The sequence below is a fragment of the Schistocerca piceifrons genome, chromosome 2 (genome assembly GCF_021461385.2).
Source record: "Schistocerca piceifrons isolate TAMUIC-IGC-003096 chromosome 2, iqSchPice1.1, whole genome shotgun sequence".
NCBI lineage: Eukaryota > Metazoa > Arthropoda > Insecta > Orthoptera > Acrididae > Schistocerca > Schistocerca piceifrons.
The window spans coordinates 1,079,551,144-1,079,576,782 of NC_060139.1; the positions used below are offsets into that span (position 1 = coordinate 1,079,551,144).

The 25,639-nt window shown below is 45.2% G+C and overlaps 1 protein-coding gene and 1 pseudogene across 1 annotated transcript in view; one reads left to right on the plus strand and one right to left on the minus strand.

The window, feature by feature from the left end:
- LOC124776137 (glypican-1-like) overlaps nucleotides 1-25,639 on the minus strand; it is a 223,766-nt gene that overhangs the window by 62,900 nt on the left and 135,227 nt on the right. The window lies entirely within an intron of this gene.
- On the plus strand, nucleotides 14,189-14,306 carry LOC124778662 (annotated as a pseudogene).

The following is a 25,639-nucleotide window of genomic DNA, read 5'->3' on the forward strand; positions in this document are numbered from 1 at the left end:
TTCTTTACACTAATCACAAATCCTGTCCAAGTCATCTTGTATCCTCCTACAATCACTCAACGACGACACCTTTCCGTACACCACAACATCATCAGCAAACAGCCGCACATTGCTATCCACCCTATCCAAAAGATCATTTATGTGGATAGAAAACAACAGCGGACCTACCACATTTCCCTGGGGCACTCCAGATGATATCCACACCTCCGATGAACACTCACCATCGAGGACAACGTACTGGGTTCTATTACTTAAGAAGTCTTCGAGCCACTCACATACTTGGGAACCAATCACATATGCTTGTACCTTAGTTAGGAGTCTGCAGTGGGGCATCGAGTCAAACGCTTTCCGGAAGTCAAGGAATAATGCATCCGTCTGATACTCTTCATCCATGGTTCGCAAGATATCATGTATCTCATACGGACGCAGGAAGCTGTTTCATAATATTCAGATTCATTAAAAGTAATATTTATTCATCAGTTACTGGAGGGCAATTAAACTCTAACGTACGACGTAATTCGCACAAGCTGCAACACTGTCGCGGTTAAACTCCGTAGTGTGAACTCCCAGTGTTGCTGATGGAAGCGTGACGCCAACACGTTTCCGATAAATTCGATATTATGTCTGGACTCGACGTCTGAAACAATTTAATTCACGCAACAGTTGTGTTAAATGTTCAAATGTGTGTGAATTCCTGAGGGACCAAACTGCTGAGGTCATCGGTTCCTAGACTTACACACTACTTAAGCTAACTTAAAGCTAAGGACAAGACACAGACCTCTGCCAGAGGGAGGACTCGAACCTCCGGCGGGAGCGGCCGCACAGTATGTGACATGGCCCCTCTAACCACGCGGTCACTCCGCGCAACCCAGTTGTACTAAGGAAGCGAAATTTGTTTGGTGTTCTGACAGAAAAATTTATTGAGTCAGATGGTCAATTTAAAAATGAAGAAAAAGGATTGCGTTCTCCATTTTGGGAAAATTACGTTCACCAGTGCAGTCGACTGAAAACAGTGATTTTTCCTCAAAACTTGAGACGGATGGGGACTCATTGTATCGGATACACAAACCACTGCACCGTGAAATAACCTCCACTGCCTGAACGCCACAGGGCTCGGAGATTATCACAGCGCCATCGGACGAAGTATGGAAATGATTACCTCGACTGTTGTCACCAGATAGAAACTGGTTGAAAGCTCATGGTACGAAGGAACGCTCTTGTAAATAAGCCTAAATTCAGGCCTGTGGTGACCGTTGATGCCGTTTTCCGTCAATATGCGGTCGAATAGTGAACGACTTGATTCCCACTTTCGATAAATTTGCCGAACAACAACATCCGTGTTGATTCCGATAACTTCTTGCTGGCGGCGTTTCGCTACTCCATTCAAACCCCTGCGCAGACAGTTCAGTCAGTCTTGTAAGTAGTCGGTGTACTGTGTGCGAGCGAAGGAGACCGATAAGGGGAAGAGACTGTTCATCTACATCTACATCTACATCTACATTTATACTCCGCAAGCCACCCAACGGTGTGTGGTGGAGGGCACTTTACGTGCCACTGTCATTACCTCCCTTTCCTGTTCCACTCGCGTACAGTCGTGGGAAGAACGACTGCCGGAAAGCCTCCGTGCGCGCTCGAATCTCTCTAATTTTACATTCGTGATCTCCTCGGGAGGTATAAGTAGGGGGAAGCAATATATTCGATTCCTCATCCAGAAACGCACCCTCTCGAAACCTGGACAGCAAGCTACACCGCGATACAGAGCGCCTCTGTTGAAGAGTTTGCCACTTGAGTTTGCTAAACATCTCCGTAACGCTATCACGCTTACCAAATAACCCTGTGACGAATCGCTCCGCTCTTCTTTGGATCTTCTCTATCTCCACTGTCAACCCGACCTGGTACGGACCCCAAACTGATGAGCAATACTCAAGTATAGGTCGAACGAGTGTTTTGGAAGCCACCTCATTTGCTGATGGGCTACATTTTCTAAGGACTCTCCCAATGAATCTCAACCTGGCACCCGCCTCACCAACAATTAATTTTATATGATCATTCCACTTCAAATCGTTCCGTACACATACTCTCAGATATTTTACAGAATTAACTGCTACCAGAGTTTGTTCCGCTATAATATAATCATACAATAAAGGATCCTTCATTCTATGTATTCGCAATACATTACATTTGTCTGTGTTAAGGGTCAGTTTCCACTCCATGCTCCAAGTGCCTATCCGCTGCAGATCTTCCTGCATTTCGCTGCAATTTTCTAATGCTGCAACTATTTTGTATACTACAGCATCATACGCGAAAAGCCACATGGAACTTCCGACGCTATCTACTAGGTCATTCATATATATTGTGAAAAGCAATGGTCCCTTAACACTCCCCTGTGGTACGCCACAGGTTACTTTAACGTCTGTAGACGTCTCTCCATTGAGAACAATGATAGAGGGTCAAAATTTCTGTTCCCATAAGCGTTTCTTCGATGGCGTTCATGGTCACATGTTTACGGGGAGAACATGGAGTGTTTTGTGAAATTAAATTCTTTAAATTGCATTGTCGGTTCGTGATGGACCATAATCATGGAAGTGTTGAGTCTGGTACATTAAACTGGCAGAGACAGTAATATTGTGACGAGAAAGGCTGAAGAAAATCTGTGTGAACGCCTCTCCAAAGTTATACGCCTCAACTTAGCTAAATGTGATACTGATATTCTCAAAACTCTGGATTTCATCTACAACTGCGAGATTACCGTGCTATTCACAATAAAGTGCCTGGCAGAGGGTTCAATGAACTATCTTCAAGCTGTCTCTCTACCGTTCCACTCTCGAGCGGCGCGCGGGAAAAACGAGCACTTAAATTTTTCCGTGCGAGCTCTGATTTCTCTTATTTTATCGTGATGATACTTTCTCTCTATGTAGGTGGGTGCCAACAGAATGTTTTCGCAATCGGAGGAGAAAACCGGTGATTGAAATGTCATGAGATGATCCCCTCGCAACGAAACACGACTTTGCTTTAATGACTACCACTCCAATTCACGTATCATGTCTGTGGCACTATCTCCCCTATTTCGAGATTATTCAAAACGAGCTGCCCTTCTTTGTACCTTTTCGATGTCATCCGTCAGTCTCACCTGATGCGGATCCCACACCGCACAGTAATACTCCAGGACAGGGCGGACAAATGTGGTGTAAGCAGTCTCCCCAGTAGACCTGTAGCACCTTCAGAGTGTTCTGCCAATGAATCGCAGTCTTTGGTTTGCTCTACCCACAACATTATCTACGGGATCGTTCCTATTTAGGTTATTTGTAATTGTAATCCCTAAGCATTTAGTTTAATTTACAGCCTTCAGATTTGTGTGACTTATCGCGTAATCGAAATTTAGTGGATTTCTTTTAGTACTCGTGTGAATAACTTCACACTTTTCTTTATTCAGGGTCAATTGCCACTTTTCGCATCATACAGATATCGAAATCATTTTGCATTTCGTTTTGTTCATCTGATGACTTTACAAGACGGTTAATGACATCTCATCTGCCAACAATTTAAGACGGCTACTCAGATTGTCTCCTATGTCGTTAATATAAATCAGGACCTATAACATTTCCTTGGAGAAATTATTTCTGTTTTACTCGATGACTTTCCGTCTATTACTACGAACTGTTCCCTTTTTGACAGTAAATTACGAATCCATTCGCACAACTGAAGCGATATTCCATAGGCACTCAGTTTGGTTAGAAGACGCTTGTGAGGAACGGTGTCGAAAGCCTTCTGGTAATCTAAAAATATGGAATGAATTTGACATCCCCTGTCAATAGCACTCATTAATTACTTCATGGCCGGCCGGAGTGGCCGTGCGGTTCTAGGCGCTGCAGTCCGGAACCGCGGGACTGCTACGGTCGCAGGTTCGAATCCTGCCTCGGGCGTGGATGTGTGTAATGTCCTTAGGTTAGTTAGGTTTAAGTAGTTCTAGGGGACTGATGACCTAAGATGTTGAGTCCCATAGTGCTCAGAGCCATTTGAACCAATTACTTCATGAGTACAAAGAGCTTAGTTGTGTTTCACAAGAACGATATTTTCTGAATCCGTGCTGACTATGTGTCAGTAAATCGTTTTCTTCGAGGTACTTCATAATGTTCGAGCACAGTATATGTTCTAAAACGTTGGTTTGGTTCCAATAAGGAAAATTATTGTCATTCGGCTGCACAGACCTATCGTCCCGTAAAACTAACAATGAAGAACCGAATGACTTTTGTGATTGTTTACTAGATAATTTTATTCCTGCAGATAGAGACTTTCCAACCATTAGATGGTCCAACACTAGCCGTAGTTCTGAACGGACACTAAGATCTGTGAGGTATTACACTCTAAACCGAACGTTCAATTTTACTCTTCCCATTCACACATATCTCATCTGTTAGAGATATTAAAGGGTATTAAAACTGAAACTTGCATTAAAGCTGGAAGCGAGAAGAAAAGTGTTCAAAAAATTCGGGACAAACAAAACCATTTAAAATTATGAATATGTTCCAAACATCTGCTACAAGCTTCTCCCAACTACATAATGTCATTGCTTATGCTTGACAATTGCAACTCTGCGTGTACTGGTACTGTATTTATGTTATGAGAATATTAGAAAGACAAACATTTTTAACCACACCTACTGCATGTAGACACTCCTAAGTCTCTGTAAAATGCGAAGGGAAGTGTTATAGGATTGTTGACAGCTTATGGGAATCAACATGTACGCTATGGATAAATAATTTGGCAACTAATTGGTATCACTATGTCCGCTGTCGGATAAATACGGACGCAGCTGGTGGGAATCAAGATGTCCGTTTCGGCATTAATTCCTGGTCAGTCGTGATGCCGTGGTACGTCTGCCATCGCCCCTTCACCCCTCCACCCACCCTCCTCTTGATTCTCATCCCCTCCAGTTCTGTCAGAGGGACTATCCGCACCTCGCAGGAGGCCTGTGTACTCAGCAACAATACGCGCACAGCATCATCCCATTACCACCGTACTGTGTCAGGGTAGTTGGCGGACGCTTCGCAGCATGAGTGTACGCGCTTTGCCCCAGAGATCACGTAATCTCAATCGTACTGCACACACGTGGGATGATATCGATATGCACTTAAGGCACTGCCGCCCCTAATCTCCGTGTGTTGTGTGAGCGTGCTGGGCGTTAATGAATCCGTGAGTTCCGTGCCACGATATGTCGACCGCCGCCGCTAACAGTGTGGGAGGAACAAAGGCCTCTACCGCGAACATGTCGCTATTTCAGTTATTCCAGACTACGGAGTTCGATAATCTCCACCTGAATATCCGTACGCCAGTCGAGAAAGTGATATGATTTTCGCTTATGACGAATGTCATAAAAAATTTTAGAGCAGCGATGCGACTGTATGTTGAATGTATCCCGATGGTGCTAAGCCCCAACAACCTGTTGTTGCAAATATTACGAAAAAAAATCAGACATTTGGAAATGTGAAAAATAAAATACGGCAACTAAAAAGAAAAACTCCTGTTGAGAGAAAAGCAACGTGCGAATGGGATCAGCCCAAGGAGTGGTTTTGAATACTACATTCCAGCCAAGTCACTCTTTCCATATTTCGCTCCAACAGCCCGACGGCAGTAACCTTAAAAATCGCTTACAGTTCTGCGAATGATAACTGCGAACAACTACAAAGTAATGTGGCCTTCCTATGCAAGATTTTGTTTGTAAGTGAACCATCTTTTACAAAGTAGGGACAAATGAATCTTGGCAATAAGCACGAATGGATGAAAATCCATGCTGGCCGAGAGGCAATGAGTAAACAACGACCTTGGTCTGTCGACGTTAGGAGCAGGCTTTGCAAGAATCGCATCATTGGTCCTCGTTTCATTGACAGAACTCTAAGCAGGCACAGGTTTCGATACTTTTAGCATACATTCTGCTGCAGTTTTTGGAATTCATTCCACGGGAGAATCAATGTTCTCCCGCTGATTCGTCAAGGATGATTAATGGCTTTATTAATACAATTGCACATCGTCGAATCGGTCGTTACAGAAACACAAAATGGCATACTCGCTCCTAGATTTAACAACAGTGGACTTTCATATAACAGCAAACCTGCAAGGACATCGAGATGACACCTGACGGTACGAAATGTCTAACAGCACGAGTGTAGCAGCGAAAAGTTCAGATGAAGTTCAGTCAGCAGTATTCGAGGCTCAAAATCATTTTGTGACATTGATCAGTGCTCGGGGTAAATATTTTGAACGCTTCATATGACAGTCGTAATAAAGTTCATCCTGTAAAAGCTCAATGCGATTTAAGTCAGGCGACTGACGTGGCGAAATCATATTCTTCACTTCCCAAATTTCTCTCTTTTATTTACATACCTTCTGCACAATTTAGAAGCATATTTGGGATCATTATCCTGCTGCAGAAGAAACCGACGACCAATATGACCCTTGCCAGATGGAACGGCATTGTTTGTCAGCATCCTATGATATCCTCCATTATTTTATGTTCCAGTAACTCTCACTAGATCATCAACAAAAAAAAAAAAAGCATTCACTGACCATGAGCGACGTCCCATCATCTTTCACCACTGGCGTCACACACTGACTTTTCATATGTTCTCCACGAAATTGTCGAACAAATGTTCCACGATGGCCTGCAAATACTTCCGTGAATAACACCTTGTTGGAGCACTGCTACACGTTCTAATTTTTACGTTACTTAGCATATTGCAATCTTTCCCCCGTATTTTGTTTGCGTATTAAAGGTTTCTTGGCCGCAAAGCAACCCTTTAAACCTTGTTCACGAAGACGTTGTTGCACTGTTGAGACAGAGTTTGGTCCTATTTTTTGGGTTAGTGCATAAGTTCAAAGCGTTTTTCCATAAGTTTAATAAACACAACAGAGACTTCAGTCATCAATAATATATTCTCCTTCATTATCTACAACAGTCTGCTAATGACGGCGATGATGATGATGATGATGATGATGATGATGATGATGTTTGCTTTGTGTGGCGCTCAACTGCGCGGTCGTCAGTGCCCGTACATAGTCCCAAATTTTTACGCGGTCCAATCTAGCCACTATCAGGAATGATGATGATGATGATGATGATGATGAAATGATGAGGACAACACAAACACCCAGTCCCCAGGCAGAGAAATCAATGATGGGGTAAGTTTTCGATTCAGTGACTGTAGAAATCTTGCAGTTTTGAGGCGAAGAACTTGTCGAACTATGTTCGGAACGCATTTTCATCCGGAAGTGATGAAAATCTAGGGGGAGGGGGGCACAAGATCAGCTGAATAAAGTGGGTGGGGAATGAATTCCCAACCCAATTCCTGTATAGTGTTTTTTGTCAGTCTAGCAGAATGTGGGCGGCCGTTATCGTGGAATACAATCACTTCACGCACTCTTCCTGGTCGTCATTATTTGACTGCGTCTGCAAGACCTCTCAGTTATTGACAACAAATGTCAGCAGTGATGGATACAACTCGGCGAAGCAATTGGTAGTACACTATGCCGTCGCAGTTCCACCAGATACACAACATTATCTTTTGTGGATATGCGCAAGTCTTTGTTTGGTTTGGGCGCAAGCATTCCTTCCTTTCCCTTACTTTAGCATAAAAACACAATTTCTAGTCGCCAGAAACGATACAGGGTAGGAATAGTCGGTCTTGGTCACGAGCCAGCTGACCAGAAGCAAGAAGAGACGTATGTATGGCCACCAGCTCGTTTTTAGAGCCGGGCGGAGTGGCCGAGCGGTTCTAGGCTCTACAGGCTGGAACCGAGCGACCGTGACGGCCACAGGTTCGAATCCTGCTTCGGGCATGGAAGTCTGTTGTGTCCTTAGGTTATTTAGGTTTAAGTAGTTCTACGTTACAGGGGACTGATGACTTCAGAAGTTAAGGCCGATAGTGCTCAGAGCCATTTGATTTCGTTTTTAGAATTTTGGCTTATAGCATACGGTACTCACACACCCATTTTTGAATCTTCCCCATTGCATGCAGACGTCGCACGATAACCCTGGAAAGATCACAGTTCATCACAACTGCCATTTCTAGAGTACACTGACGTGGATGATTGTCAATTAATGCATTTACATAATCTTCATCAAACCTCGAACGTCTTCTCGAACGTGGAGAGTCACTAACGTGAAAAAGGTCCTCCTTAAAACGAGAAACCATTTTCTTGCCGTGCTGGAATTATCTCCATACACGGCGCAAATATTCCTGGTTGCATCCACTGATGTTACCCTTCAATCGAACTTAAACAGGAGAATATGTCGCGAAATGTTCCGATTTTTCCACTTAGCACTACGTTTCGTAGCGTCCACAACTCCACTCACTATCCCCAAATGACAAAATGACAATATGTAAACTCCAACAGCACCAGTGAACCTCAATGATAGTCGATAAATAAACACATAGGAACCGGAATACCAACATGCAAAAAAACGCTACGAACTTATGAATCGTTTGACGTTGTACACGTGTGAACTGACATTTCCTGCATGATGCTACATGATGTTACTTCGGGTCGTCCAGATCGGGTCTCCAACCAGGATTTCCCACTTTACGCGAGCGGTCGCCGTAAGCACTTTGGGTATCCGTGGACGAACCAAGGCCAGACCCAAAGTTCTATGTGTCTTCGTTCCTGCATTACAACCTGTACCGGCGCACACATTATGTCGTTCCCACACAGGGGAGGACATTTCAATTTTAAGTCGCTGCCTGCTATCGCCAGATAAGTACGATATTGCAGTGCTTGTGCTGTTCAGATGAGCGATGTAACGTTCGTTCGGACATGCATTCATCGTTCTTCATAATAACACAGTCACTGCAATATCGTACGTATGTTAACTCCTGACGACGATGGCGGAGATGTCCATCGAGAGCTCGAGCATTTTATTCGAATTGACGCTGCTGGATAACCGAGAACGTTTTATTGATTAACGTATGAGAAGTTTTTAAGACGTAAGTGTGATTACCTTGGTACTGTTGTGCACAGGTGGTGTTTTAATTGTCTGGTGACAGTAATAATATAGTAGATCAAGGTGTGGAAGATTAAGTATTGTTTTACCATCGTCGGTTTAACAGCAACTGTTTGTTGTTATGGTCGAGTGCCAAACGTTGTAAATTTTTGTGTTCTTGACATGTTGTCCGTATACACCAAAACCGAATGTTTTCTAGATTTAAATTTATTCTGATATTGTTATAAAGATAATTGTTCTGTTGATTATCAGCCATACTTAAAGCGCTTCCGGGCTACAGAAATATATATTCTGATTTATTGTAAATGGTTTTCTATTCCGTTATTTGGAAGCTGTATGCTTCATAAAATAGCTGTTAATGAGTCCCACGTCTGCACAGTCCCCAACCCAACACCCATCCCACTAAATGCCACGCTAGAGCGGTTAAAAATTACTTGATGGGTAGCCGTATCAAAACCGATCATGTGGAAATAAAGAAAAGCGACCTGGAGGCTGAATTTGGACAGTTTCCCATATTTTCTGCACTTGCATTTCGTGTTTTGATGAGTACTACCTCTTTTCAAAATATTAGACACCTCTTTAGCTTCTTGGATGTTACGTATTGACGTTGAATTATTGAGTGCGTGCATGTAGTCGGATAGCACTGGCGGTTCGTTTCTTTTTATTTTCCTAACGATTGCGACGTCTTCGGTGACACCAGCTATTCATTTGGTATTTATATTTTTAGGAGGCGTTATGTAACGCGCACTGACCCGTCCGGAAGGCACGGCACGCGCAGAGATGCAGCAGGGCAGCCAACCGTGTGTCAGGGCGGACTAGACTACTGGCCATTAAAATTCCTACACCAAGGAGAAATGCAAATGATAAACGGGTATTCATTGGACAAATATATTATACTAGAACTGACATGTGATTACATTTTCACGCAATTTGGGTGCATAGATCCTGAGAAATCAGTACCCAGAACAACCACCTCTGGCCGCAACAACGGCCTTGATACGGCTGGGCATTGAGTCAAACAGAGCTTGGATGGCGTGTACAGGTACAGCTGCGCACGCAGCTTCAACACGATACCGCAGTACATCAAGAGTAGTGACTGGGGTATTGTGACGAGCCAGTTGCTCAGCCACCATTGACCAGAAGTTTTCAATTGGTGAGAGATCTGGAGAATGTGCTGGCCAGTGTAGCAATCGAATATTTTCTGTATCCAGAAAGGCCCGTACAGGACTTGCAACATGCGGTCGTGCATCATCCTGCGGAAATGTAGGGTTTCGCAGGGATCGAATCAACGGTAGAGCCACGGGTCGTAACATATCTGAAATGTAACGTCCACTGTTCAAAGTGCCGTCAAAGCGAACAAGAGGTGACCGAGACGTGTAACCAATGGCACCCCAACCATCACGCCGCGTGATACGCCAGTATAGCGATGACGAATTCACGCTTCCAATAGGCGTTCACCGCGATGTCGCCAAACACGGATGCGACCATCATGATGCTGTATGCAGAAACTGGATTCACCCGAAAAACTGCACCCAGGTTCGTCGTTGAGCACGCCATCGCAGGCGCTCCCGCCTGTGATGCAGCGTCAAGGGTAACCGCAGCCATGGTCTCCGAGCTGATAGTCTATGCTGCTGCAAACGTCGTCAAACTGTTCGTGCAGATGGTTATTGTCTTGCAAACGTCGCCATCTGCTGACTCAGGGATCGAGACGTGGCTGCACGATCCGTTACAGCCATGCGGATAAGATGCCTGTCATCTCGACTGCTAGTGATACGAAGCCGTTGGGATGCTGCACGGCGTTCCGTATTACCCTCCTGAACCCACCGATTCCGTATTCTGCCAACAGTCATTGGACCTCGACCAACGCGAGCAGCGGTGTCGCGATATGATAAACCGCAACCGCATTAGTCTACTGTTGTGAATTGGCAGGAGCCAAATCACGGAGTTTGGAGGAAGCCGAAAGGCACGCGTTTAAGCTCACGCAGGCTGGCGTGAGGTCTGGAAAATGACAAGGAATTACAGTAGCCAAAAATAGTACGTAGCTTCTGGAATACTTAGTTTTAATCCATAATTGGAGAACATCGCTCTTGATGATACATCAACAACATTCTCAATATCAATTGGTAATGGCGCCTTGCTAGGTCGTAGCAAATGACGTAGCTGAAGGCTATGCTAACTATCGTCTCGGCAAATTAGAGCGTAATTTGTCAGTGAACCATCGCGAGCAAAGTCGGCTGTACAACTGGGGCGAGTGCTAGGAAGTCTCTCTAGACCTGCCGTGTGGCGGCGCTCGGTCTGAAATCACTGAAAGTGGCGACACGCGGGTCCGACGTATACTAACGGACCGCGGCCGATTTAAAGGCTACCACCTAGCAAGTGTGGTGTCTGGCGGTGACACCACATCTACAATCCGACCTTTATCGAAGTCGGATACGTGATGGCACGCATTTCTCCTCCTTACACGAGGCATCACAACAACGTTTCACGAGGCAACGCCGGTCAACTGGTGTTTGTGTATGAGAAATCGGTTGGAAACTTCCCTCATGTGAGCACGTTGTAGGTGTCGCCACCGGCGCCAGCCTTGTGTGAGTGCTCTGAAAAGCTGATCATTTGCATATCACAGCGTCTCCCTCCTGTCGGTTATATTTCGCGTCTGTAGCACGTCATCTTCGTGGTGTAGCAATTTTAATGGCCAGTAGTGTAGTTAGGCAGGCAGGTGCGCGGCCTGGCTGCGGGTTAACACATGACGCTGCTGTGGCCTGCTGCCCCCTGCAGAGCCCGTACGCAGCGGCAACGTAACGAAGTTTGCGCGCCACACTGACTTTGTTTTAAATGCGATTTTGTTTACAAACTGCAGCCTACACACCGGAAAAAATATTTTGACACACCAATTTACATTTAATGTATATTTTGTTATTTATTACAGGCAGTTAATTTGCAAAGCTAACAATGAAATAATTCATGTGAACCTAAGTGTTGAAAATTATAAACAAAATAATTCACGTGTACCTTATGAAGGGAGCCGATCACGGGAGATTTCGTAGGGGAAAGAAACAAAAAACGCACCACGAAGGAACTATCCGTAAGGGATAGAAATCGGCGCATGTGATGTACCGAGTAATCAAAAAGTCACTATAAATTTGAAAGCTTAATAAACCACGGAATAATGTAGATAGAAAGGTAAAAATTGACACACGTGCTTGGAATGACATGGGTTTTTATTAAAATAAAAAAAAGTTTTGTTAGAGGCGTGAAAGATCTCTTGCGCGCGTCGTTTGGTGATCGTGTACTCAGCCGCCACTTTCGTCATGCTTGGCCTCCCAGGTTCCCAGACCTCAGTCCGTACGATTATTGGCTTTGGGGTTACCTGAAGTCGCAAGTGTTTCGTGATCGACCGATATATCTAGGGATGCTGGAAGACAACACCCGACGCCAATGGCTTACCATAACTCCAGACATGTTTTACAGTGCTGTTCACAACACTATTCCTCGACTACAGCTATTGTTGAGGAATGGTGGTGGACATATTGAACATTTCCTGTAAAGAACATCATCTTTGCTTTGTCTTACTTTGTTATGCTAGTTATTGCTATTCTGATCAGATGAAGCGCCATCTGTCGGACATTTTTAGAACTTTTGTATTATTTTGGTTCTAATAAAACTCCATGTCATTCCAAGTATGTGTGTCAATTTGTACCTCTCTATTTACATTATTCCGTGATTTATTCAGTTTTCAAATTTATACTAACTTTTTGATCATCTGGTACATACAAAGACAACCAAATGATTAGGATTTCGGTAAAATTGGTTGATTTATTCAAGTGAAAAATCTTCACAAATTGAGTAAATCAATAATGCGATGATCCGCCTCTGCCCCTTATGCAAGCAGTTGTTCGGCTTGATACTGATCGACAGATTTGTTGGATGTCCTCATAAGGGGAATCGTGCCAAATTCTGTCCAATTGGCACTTTATGTCGACAAAATTGCGTGTTGATTGGAGGGCCCTGTCCAGGATGCTCCAGACGGCCTCAACTGAGGAGAGATCCGGCGCCCTCGGTGGTCAAAATATGGCTTGCCACGCGCGAAGACAAGCGCTAGAATCTCTTACCGCGTGCGGGCGGGCGTTATCTTGTTGTAAGCCCAGGATGGACTGCCATGAAGCGCAACAAAACGGGTAAACATTGTCGACCGGCTGCTCTGCTGTAAGGTTGCCGCTGACAGCAAGTAAATGGGTCCATCTGTGGAAGTTCCTCGCTCCTGGACGACGGACCATATGGAGAGCGACAATCACGTTGGTACATGACAATTGTCGTGGGTGTCTCCAGACGCGTCTTCGCTCTGTTTCTCATTGACTGTACTAGTATTTTGTTCAGGGATGAGTCCAGCTTCCAACTGAGCACGACGACCAGCGAAAACGAGTCTGGAGGCGCTCCAGACAGCGGCAGAATACTAACCTGACTGCCGGCCGCCATATCGCCCGGCAGCCACGAGTGAAGGTCTGGAGTGCCATTTGATTTCACAGCAGGACGCCTTCGGTCGCCATCCGCAGCACCCTTACGTAAAGCACAGCGGTAAGTCGAACATTCTACTCCGCGTCTTGTTGCGCTTCATCGAAACCCATCCTGGAATTAAATTTGAGCAAGATAACGCCCGCTCGCACTCGGCAAGGGTTTCTGCTGCTTGTGTTGGTGCTTGCCAAGCCCTGCGTTGGCCAGCAAGGCCGCCAGATCTCTTCCCAATTAATAAGGACTGGACCACTATTGGCAGGCACCCCCAACCAGCTCGGGATTTTTACGGCGCCAGTTGGACAGAATTTTGCACGATATCCCTGGGGTGGACGTCCAAGAACTCTATCAATCAATGTCAAGCCGAATAATTGCTTTAAAAAGGGCCAGAAGAGGACCAACGCTTTATTGACTAGCTCAGTTTGTGATGCTCTTTCTCTTGAATTAATCACCCACTTTTTTTCTAAAATTGTAATCGTTTGTTGTATGTAGAAGTACATCACATCTACGATTTGCGTCCCTTTTGAATAATTCCTTTATGGTGCGTCTTAGAGTGTATGTTGCTTGAAATTTCATCTTTATGCCACCTTGTTTTCAGCATTTGCAGTGAAAAAAGAAAAGCCATCTATACACATGGAGAATGGCATGAATACATTATGGATATTTGGTGTGCCTAAGGTTACTGGAGGCAACAGCCTTGCCGCAGTGGATACGCCGGTTCCCGTCAGATCACCGAAGTTAAGCGCTGTCGGGCGTGGCCGGCACTTGAATGGGTGGCCATCTGGGCCGCCATGCGCTGTTGCCATTTTTCCGGGCGCACTCAGCCACGTGATGCCAACTGAGGAGCTACTTGACCGAATAGTAGCGGCTCTGGTCAGAGAAAACGATCATAACGACCGGGAGAGCTGTGTGCTGACCACACGCCCCTCCTCTCCGCATCCGCAACAGGATGACACGGCGGTCGGATGGTCCCGATAGGCCCCTTGTGGCCTGAAGACGGAGTGCTGCTGTGCTGCTAACGTTACTGGAAATTTAAAAGTGGAGATCCAAGGCAGAATGACCAGAGGAAGGGCATATGAGTCTTGACGCCCGCTATCTCACTTTAAGAAAAGTTAAATCGTTGACGGACGTCATACCGACAGAGCGCACAGACAGTTGGTTGTAGTTCGATGGCTACAGAGCAAGTGCCGACGAGACGGTCTCAGGACAACACGACGGCGAGAAGAACCAGGCATGGGTCGCTTGGAAGGACCACGCCACGAGATGGTAGCAGCAGACTACTGGAAGCTGGCTTAATATCTCGAGTTGTCATGCGTGGTTTCCCACTGACATCATACCACAGACTGCAGATACTTGCATGGTGCAGAGCCACTGTGACGTTTAGCGATGAGCCTTGTTTCTGTGTGTGGCTTTCAGACCAGTGCTGACAAGTTCATAGACGACCTGGTTCAACGTCCCAGAAAGGTGAAAGTATAGTTCTCGAAACCCACTCCTCTCTGTCTCCTGGAATCATAATATAAACGTCTAATGGGCATGCGAAAAGGACTGATTAAGTACTTATTGAAGCGAGGCTGAATGCTCGCGAATAATGGTAAAGTCTCTTCTCATACTCTGAGTGATCAGAGTACCCGATGGCATTTTTCAGCACGTTAATGCAAGATGACACGCGACACTTCTGGCCACAAACGCCTTGGGAGATATTTGGATTCTTGACTGGTCTGTTCAGCCCCTCATTTTTCAGGCATGGACCGTGTCTGGGATATGATGCGAAAATGTATACTTTCATACCAGCTCTCCACTCACCACTCTTCATGATGATAGATGGATGGATTGAAAACTGTTGGACTCTTAACAGCCTGGTCATCAGCGGCCTTTCTCAAGATCGTGGTACTGCTTCAAGAGTAGCTACTCATGTTAAAACGAAAAGCAAAGGCCGTAAAGTACTGCGACAGACACACGAAAAACTTTATACACAATCTCCAGTATAGCTATTCATACCGTCGTCATACTTTAATAGTATTAAGTGAACCTTGGATGACATTAAAATGGCTGGGTGATCGCGGAGTTACAGAGATGAGCCAGCCGCGCGAAAACACATTGCAACTTTTGTTCAAATTAAACTGGGCAGGCATCCTGACGCCATGCAAAATCCCAACTATTTCCTTGCTATTGTTTTATCTTCTTAAACTGAGGCAGCCCAAAGACTGCCATTCTATCAGCATAAAAAACACACGACGTTAAATCATGGTGCACCGTGAGTGTGACGTCGCAAGAGGTAAGAATGCGTCACTGGGCAGTGTCCATGAACCGACGCAGCATGTGTATCATGTTTTTGCGAGAAATTTCCCAGCATGTCATTTGGAACCTGTGTGCTACCATGCCACAAAGGACACATAAGTGTATTCGTGCCCATTAAGGTCACAAGTCGTGCAGATGTTGATGATGTACGTCAGTTCCAAACAGAAAGAAAGTTCAATTATCTGATATACGTTATGTGATGAACGTCTTCAAGATGTTTAGTAATATCGGTAAGATGCTTCCTTTCGTACCATTTCCGTAAGTGTATTTAGCTACGTTTTGGCATAATCCATACATACCATAAAAATGTACGTACATATGTTTCACACCTCCTCCTAAACCAGTGGGCCGATTTCAACCATACTTGGTACACATATCACTTACTGTCTGTAAAAAATCGCTGTGGCGGTAAGAACAAAGTACTTGCCAAAGGGGTCGAGTGAAAAAGCAGTGTGGCCGACGACGCGCAAATCCAGTATTTGATAATGAGAGCACTTTGTTCCAATAAACTTTACAGATAATTTCATAAGTTAACGACACTTTTCCTTCCTAACAACGCCAAGAAAATAATGAAAGAAAATTTTTTTATCGCTTACTACGTTTTCTATGTTCATGGATTTCCATGTTCATGCATGAAGCATAACGATTTAATCTGTTAGTTCCTTACTACAAACTGTATTCGCGACAAGTAAACACATGTACCGCTGAATGTACCAGCAAAATTGTGTCACTGTACGAGGCGCAGTTCAGAAGATATGATGCCATAACCACTGAATGCATCAAAAGCGACCGCATCATGGAAAACATTTAAATTTATTACTCCGTTGCTAGTAAGTATATTCGCAACACATTCGGCGGACAATGTACACATCTGCCGCTGCATATACCTAGAAAAATATTTCATTGTACAACCGATAGTTGAGGAGATATGACGTCGAAACACTGAGACGCGTCAAAAACTGCCGCATGATGCACATCGTTTCAGTTCATTACTTCTTAACTACTAACTTTATTAGCAACACATTTTGCAGGCACTAGACACATATACCACAGGATGTACCTGCGAAATTATATCATTGTAAGACATGTAGTTCAGGAGATACCGCGTGATAAACATTGGCCTGCGTAAAAATGAAACTGCAGGGTGAAATTCGCTAGATATAGTAGATGAAATATAGGTACAAAAATGAGCGAAACGCGTACACGGGCATGGTGCTCATACTAAACTGCGGGAACGATTTCAATGAAATTTGGTGCACACATTACGAACAATCTGGAAACTAGTACTGTGAGGATAAGAACCACAGACCCCTTTTTGGGGCGGGGCGGGGGTGGGGGTGGGGGGTAATTAAGGTGGAGGGTGATAGGGAGGGAGGAAGTGATAAGGTGGAGGGTGAGAAGGGGCGCTGCAGTCATGGGCTGTGCGGCTGGTACCGGCGGAGGTTCGAGTCCTCCCTCGGGCATGGGTGTGTGTGTGTCTGTCCTTAGGATAATTTAGGTTAAGTAGTGTGTAAGCTTAGGGACTGATGACCTTAGCAGTTAAGTCCCGCCGGCCGGAGTGGCCGAGCGGTTCTAGGCGCTTCAGTCTGGAACCGCGCGACCGCTACGGTCGCAGGTTCGAATCCTGCCTCGGGCATGGACGTGTGTGATGTCGTTAGGTTAGTTAGGTTTAAGTAGTTCTAAGTTCTAGGGGACTGATGACCTCAGATGTTAAGTCGCTTTAGTGCTCAGAGCCATTTGAACCAAGCCAATTAAGTACCATAAGATATCACACACATTTGAACATTTGAAATTTGGGGGGTAGTCATGGACAGGTAGGGAGAGAGGTGGTAGAGGGGAATGGACAGAGAGGCGGAAGAGGAGAAGTTGGGCAGAGAAAGGGGTAGGAGAAGGTGGACAGAGAGTGAGGGGTGGAGGAGATGGACAGAGGGAAGTTAGTGGAGGTTGACAGAGAGAGAGGGGGGGGGGAGATGGACTAATGGTAGACTGGAATAAGTACATACCCGTGAAACGCCGGGTGTATAGTTGGTTTTATCTAAAGAAAGAATGCAGTGTTTAGTGATGGGAACGATAGCACCCGTTCAGTAAATGGCGGTAATGGTATCGCAAAGTTACTTTTCCTTAGTGAATCTGTCATTGACTGGATCTCCACTGGGCCACAGCATGAATACCAGTTTAGCGACGTGCAAATATATGCGGTATTTTAGTCCTGGAGGGAGAGTGCGCTAATGTTGGAAGTAATTCAAGGGCGACTGAGTAAGTCAGTCACCGGAGTGAGTCCCAAGCAGCACGCGTTAGTGCGGTAGAGTAGTGTACAGCGCAACTTTGCTTTTATGGCCCAACCCGCCCGTGCAAAATCTGGTTAAAACGCGAGGGGTTGTCGCACGATTATTTACTACACTGCAAAGCATTTGCATAACGTCGATGTATATCATTATGGCCCAAGGTAACTTAATCACAGTAACTTATACATACTGAAACTGGTTCAGTCAGCGCAAAGGTCTCATGTCGGCCACATCAACTGATTATTTTTATTTTGCTAGGTGAACAGCGTAATATTTTATCAGCTTTCTTTAATATTTTCTGTGTATTTAGCACAGTGATGTCGATATACGTCATTTACGCGAAAGAAACAAGCACACCACTGTATAATTAGCAGGACGAAGATAAACGTGGCAGCTACATGAAAATATGTGCTCAGAACTACACACACACACACACACACACACACACACACACACATACACACAACACACACACACACAACACACACACACACATATATATATATATATATATATATATATATATATATATATATATATATATATATATATATATATATATACTGATGAGCAGAAGCGTTATGACCATCTGTTTAACAGCGCATTGCTCCACGTTTAGAAAGCAGCGAGTATGCCTGTCATGAAATGGACAAGTGTTCGGTAGTTCGTAGAAGGCGTGTGGTATCGGATGTCTACATGCACGTCACGCATATCCTGTTAATTAAAGGCCGGTGATTTGTGTGCGCGGAGTTGACGTGCGATATCATCCCATGTGTGTTCCATCGGGATCCGATCAGGCGATTTTGGCAGCGAAGGCATCAACGTGAGGCCACTATCACGTTCCTCGAACCACTGTAGCACGATTATGGCCATTTGAGAAGGACAGTTATCCTGCTGGAAGTTGCTATCGACGTCGGGGAAGACATCAGGCACGGTGGTCCACAATAATATTCACGAAGTGCACGGCTGTCACGTGTCTCCTAATGAGTTGGTGCACAGAAGTTCGTAGCGTTTCTGCACAAGTTATAATAAATAATACGACAGATACACATAACAGAGTCAATAGTCTACCAAAGCTGGGGTAACTTTTCAAAACCGCGACTGTAGAAATCCCTTGGTTTTGAGGTGAAGAACTCGGCATGCCACATTCGGAGCGCATTTTCAACCGGAAAGGAAGTTCCTTGAAGGCTATTCGATATAGAACGGAAAAAGAAGACAGTCTGATGGCGCAAGATCAGGAGCATAAGACGGTTGCGGAATGACCTCACTACTCAACTCCTGTGCCGGCCGCGGTGGCCGAGCGGTTCTGGCGCTGCAGTCCGGAACCGCGAGGCTGCTACGGTCGCAGGTTCGAATCTTGCCTCAGGCATGGGTGTGTGTGATGTCCTTAGGTTAGTTAGGTTTAAGTAGTTCTAAGTTCTAGGGGAGTTATGAGCTAAGATGTTGAGTCCCATAGTGCTCAGAGCCATTTGAACCATTTTTGAACTCAACTCCTGTACAATATTTTCTGTCACTCTGTCGCAATACGGACTGGCGTTATCGTGAAGGAGCGTCGCTTCAGGAGTCTTGCTGGTCGTTGTTCTTGGATTATGTCTGCGAGACGTCTCAGCTGTTGACAATAACCGTCAGCAGTGATGGTGAGACTGCGGGCTAGCACATCGTAGCACACCACATCCTCGCTGTCCCGCCAAACCCATACCATTATCTATTGTGGAAGCACGCAGGTCTTTGTATGGCGAGTTGCTGCTTTGTTTCGGCTCAACCATTCCTTTCTTTTCTTTATGTTCGCTAGTTGATGGCGAGCAAGTAGAGATGCACACATGACCATCCGGTAACTTTTGTGATTTTGGGTTATAGCATGCGGTACCCATACATCCGTTTTTGGACTTTCCTTACTGCATGCAAATGTCACACGGTAGTGGTAGAGCGATCGCACACAGTTCATCACATTTTCCAGTTCTCTGGTACACTGACGTTTGTCATTTCGGATTAACGCGTTTAAATGAACTTCTTCAAACCCCCAAGGACTTCCTGAACGCGAAGAGTTACTACTGTCAAAACGATCTTCCTTAAAACGATAAAACCATTTTCTTGCCATACTCTGTCCAAATGCATTATCCCCACACATGGCGCAAATGTTTCTGGTTGCGGCCAATACTGTCACCCCGTACTGAATTCAAACAGTAGAATATGAGGGTAACGTTCAGATTTCTCCACTTGGCACCTATTTTCTGGCGTCCACAGCTCCACTCGCTGTCTCCAAATGACAAGATGACAATATGTAAACTCAAACACCACCAGTGAAATAAAAAATGACAGTCAATAAATAAACTCATAACGACCAGAAAGCAAAACGCAAAACAAAAAGGCTACCAAGTTATGTACAAACCCAATATTACTGCCACAGGTTCCCGACATCGTAATACTGCCCGCATCGACCTGTGTCCTTGACGGCGAGCATTTCTCCAGCAGCCGTTCGCTTGAATGTTGTCACACCCGGACACGACCATCGGTATGATACAATAAAAAGCGTTATTCATCCAGCCAGGTGACATGTTTCTACTGATCCACGGTCCCACCCGTCCAGGAGACATTTTTTATACTGATCCATGGTCTCATCCGTCCAGGTGACGTGGTTCTACTGATCCACAGTCCCATCTATCCAGGTGACATGTGTCTACTGATCCACGGTCCCATCTCTTCAGGTAACAAGTTTCTACTGATCCACTGATCCACAGTCCCATCTGTCCAGGTGACATGTTTCTACTGATCCACGGCCCCATCTGTCCGGGTGACAAGTTTCTACTGATTCACAGTCCCACCCGTCCAAGTGACATGTTTGTACTGATCCACGGCCCCATCTGTCCGGGTGACATGTTTCTACTGATCCACAGTCCCATTTCTCCAGGTAACGTGTTTCTACTGATCCATGGTCCCATGTGTCCAGGTAACATGTTTCTACTGATCCACTGATCCACAGTCCCATCTATCCAGGTGACATGTTTCTACTGATCCACAGTCCCATCTGTCCAGGTGACATGTTTCTACTGATCCACAGTCCCTTCCGTCCAGGTGACATGTTTCTACTGATCCACAGTCCCATCTGTCCAGGTGACATGTTTCTACTGATCCACAGTCCCATTTGCCCAGGTAACATGTTTCTACTGATCCATGGTCCCATCTGTCCAGGTAACATGTTTCTACTGATCCACTGATCCACAGTCCCATCTGTCCAGGTGACATGTTTCTACTGATCCACGGTCCCTTCCGTCCAGGAGACATTTTTTATACTGATCCATGGTCCCATCCGTCCAGGTGACATGTTTCTACTGATCCACAGTCCCATCTGTCCAGGTAACATGTTTCTACTGATCCATGGTCCCTTCCGTCCAGGTGACATGTTTCTACTGATCCACAGTCCCATCTGTCCAGGTGACATGTTTCTACTGATCCACAGTCCCATCTGTCCAGGAGACATTTTTTATACTGATCCATGGTCCCGTCCGTCCAGGTGACATGTTTCTACTGATCCACAGTCACATCTGTTCAGGTAACATGTTTCTACTGATCCATGGTCCCATCCGTCCAGGTGACATGTATCTACTGATCCTCGGTCCAATCTCGATAACCCATTGCCCATTACAATCGTAATTGACGATGTCGCTGAGTCAACGTACGAACACGTGGAGTCAGTCTGCTGCAGAGCTTCATTTCCAACAATGTGCGGTGAACTATCCCCTGTAATACGCGCTTATACAAGCCTTTGTGTTCACATCCGTCAGACATCCACGCGTACTCACCTTTACAGAACGGGTGAGCCTCCGATCGTCACCTTCTGTGCTGAGTCGTGGACGTCCGACACCAGGTTGCCCACTCGTGTCATGCCTTCTACCTCTTCTCACAGATGGCCAAGGCAGCAACACGTTCCATGTCGCCGGACCGTAATAATACATCCTTTGCCACAATCGCTTATGTCACTGGATTTTCCCATTTCGTCTGAACTCAGCTTATATGCTTTCCTGCCGCGTCACCTGCCGCAGCTTCACCTCAAGGAATTCCGTGGTGGACGTTGGTCGTTGCGTTTTGGCTTATCAGCGTCTAACGCTGTCTGGAGAATCAGTTTCCACAGGAATAGGCTTTACAATGCAGTGCACGACTGCAGAGTCCCTGAGAAGCTAATGAAAATGGTGTGAACTTGTGTGGAGAAGTCAAAGGGAGCAATGCGTTTCCATTAAAAACTGAGACAGGTCTCAGACAAGGGGACGGTCTCTCATTTCTTCTGTTCAGTGTCCTCTCAGACAAAGTAATAAGGGAATGTAGGAAAAAAGGGTGGGTTGGAGTACAGACGGATGGTAATTTCATTTGTTTCTTTAGATTGTATAGTGCTCTTAAGTGAATCAAGCCATGAGCTGAAAGAAGTGAACCAGAATATTGACAACTACGCACAGAAGGTTGGGCTAAAGGTGAATCAAAACTAAACGGAGTTGATGCATTTAGGAGGAAGACCAGAGCAGGAAGAATTTCTTAAAATAGATGGCATGAGGTTGAAGGAGGTTCAACGGTTAAATTGTCTGTGATCTTGGTTTACCAGTGACGACAGCATACGAATGGACATCCAGGAAACAATAGCAGTGGAAATGGCAAGCATGCATTCTCTAAGGGAAACGCCCAGCTCAAACTCAGTATCAAGGAGAACATCAATGGAAATGAGAAGCATGTGTTCCCTGAAGGAGACGTTGAACTCAAAATCAATAACAGCGAATGCTAAGGTGAGAATATACAGGGTGATTCAAAAAGAATACCACAACTTTAAAAATGTGTATTTAATGAAAGAAACATAATATAACCTTCTGTTATACATCATTACAAAGAGTATTTAAAAAGGTTTTTTTTCACTCAAAAACAAGTTCAGAGATGTTCAATATGGCCCCCTCCAGACACTCGAGCAATATCAACCCGATACTCCAACTCGTTCCACACTCTCTGTAGCATATCAGGCGTAACAGTTTGGATAGCTGCTGTTATTTCTCGTTTCAAATCGTCAATGGTGGCTGGGAGAGGTGGCCGAAACACCATATCCTTAACATACCCCCATAAGAAAAAATCGCAGGGGGTAAGATCAGGGCTTCTTGGAGGCCAGTGATGAAGTGCTCTGTCACGGGCTGCCTGGAGGCCGATCCATCGCCTCGGGTAGTTGACGTTCAGGTAGTTACGGACAGATAAGTGCCAATGTGGACTCTCCGTACAGTTGATTGTGGAATTTGCAGCTCTCTGCTAGCTCTGCGAGTCGATTTTCCTGGGCTGCGAACAAATGCTTGCTGGATGCGTGCTAAATTTTCATCACTCGTTCTCGGCCGTCCAGAACTTTTCCCTTTGCACAAACACTCATTCTCTGTAAACTGTTTATACCAACGTTTAATACACCGCCTATCAGGAGGTTTAACACCATACTTCGTTCGAAATCCACGCTGAACAACTGTCGTCGATTCACTTCTGCCGTACTCAATAACACAAAAAGCTTTGTGTTGAGCGGTCGCCATCTTAGCATCAACTGACGCTGACGCCTAGTCAACAGTGCCTCAAGCGAACAAATGTACAACTAAATGAAGCTTTATAGCTCCCTTAATTCGCCGACAGATAGTGCTTAGCTCTGCCTTTTGTCGTTGCAGAGTTTTAAATTCCTAAAGTTGTGGTATTCTTTTTGAATCACCCTGTATAACACAGAGATATGACCAGTAGTCATGTACGGTTCGGAAACCTGTAGCATGACTAAACGAGAAAAGGAAAAAGTATTAATATCTGAAAGAAGAGTAATGACGAAAATATGGAGACCTATCTTTGATAAAGGAAAATGGAGGTGGAGGAAGAATGAGGAAATCTACCCCTTTATGCAACAACCAACAATCCCGCAGAAGCCGAAGAGCAAAAGAATCGAGTGGTATTCCACAACAAAGACCGGTGAAGAAAACACTTGATGGGAAATCAAACACCAGACGCCCCATAGCACGATCAAGGCAGCGCTAATGGACGACCTGGCGGAAGACCTGGCAACCCTGGGGATTGAAGACACCTGAAAGAATTCCGTAGACTGTGACCGCCGGATATGTGTATTATGTATGAGGAGAAATGGCGTCAGAAAACTCATAACCTTGCATTCAGTATCAGTACATTGAAATTTTAGCTTACAGTGAGAAATCATTTCGTGTTTGTCATCCGTGGGTTATGGACTGTTGCAGGACACGACGATTAGGCTGACATAGATACTTGCCGGTGGAGCTGGCTGCCGAAACAATCATGCCCTTCTGGTACTTCGAAATCTCACGACCAGTTTCTCTTGTGGACCCTTCTGGGAGTGAAGATTGTTGGGCACCTTCCCAAGGTTTTGCCTTCATTTCTTACACCAGAACAGCTAGCTATAATTCCTCCACTCGGCAGAGAATACGGACGTCTCATCTGCTGTACAGTTGTGTATTTCCCCTAGCGAGGAGGATTTGTTTTCTTTTCCTGGTCCTTGCATCCGCCGTTTCATTCCCATCAATTCCACAGCGCTACCGTATCCACTGCAAGCTGATATTTTTTCTCCATACTATATCATTTGTCGGTATTTTTTTCAGTGATGGGCGTTACCACTGGCTGGAGTCGCCATCAAGCTCTAGATTACTATAGTAACATAGCTGCCTTTGAACCATTTATGATTACTGTCTAAGTAAATGAGTTGAAACAGTTATTACCATTCCAGCTTCGACATTATATGGAAGTATGAAGCGTTTTGAAAAATAATTACTACATCGTAACAATTTATATTTATTGATGGAAACATACAGAAGAACAGGGACAAACTCCAAAATAAAGTCAAAACTTAACTTTTTATGACATGTTATTACAAGTGTTCTATGTGTCAATAGCAACCGCGTGTCTCACCTCATGTAACGTTTATTTACCAACAGAAGTTGCTGCTGCTGTTATTCTGAAAAGGGGACGAAAAATACATTCTTTCACGTATTTCCACAGGTAGTGTCTCGGGATCCCAAGCGCCCTATTGAACGTTAAGGCATTGTACATTCAAGGGCTACTGCATTGGGGCTCCAACCTGTTGGAATATCGGATCAGTAGAGGTATGAAAGAAACTGTTGTAACTGCGACCGGTACCGTCGCGGGGTTGAAATGACGGAAAGCGAGGCGGGACCCGCGGAGAGGCCCGCAAAACAACAACACAACGGGAGTGGGCGGACACAACGAACAACAAGATGGAACAGCGGAGTCACAAGGAAACCTAACAAACACGTCCACTCGTACACAGAACAAGAAAGCAAGTAAGCTGTCTAACGCGAGGCGATTTGTCCACTGACGTACGCGAGGTTAGACTGCGTGGCTGAGCGAGAGGCAGGTGCTTAAGTACTCTATCGGGGGCGCCGCTATTGGCCTCTGGGACCACGTGTTCCACTGTGGCGCCCTCACACTAAAAGAGGGCCAGGAGGCGCGCGCCGCCACAGCTTACGGCGCGATGGTGCAGAGACCTCTAGGGGCCTTTGACGTCCATGACGTCTGGCGGGGA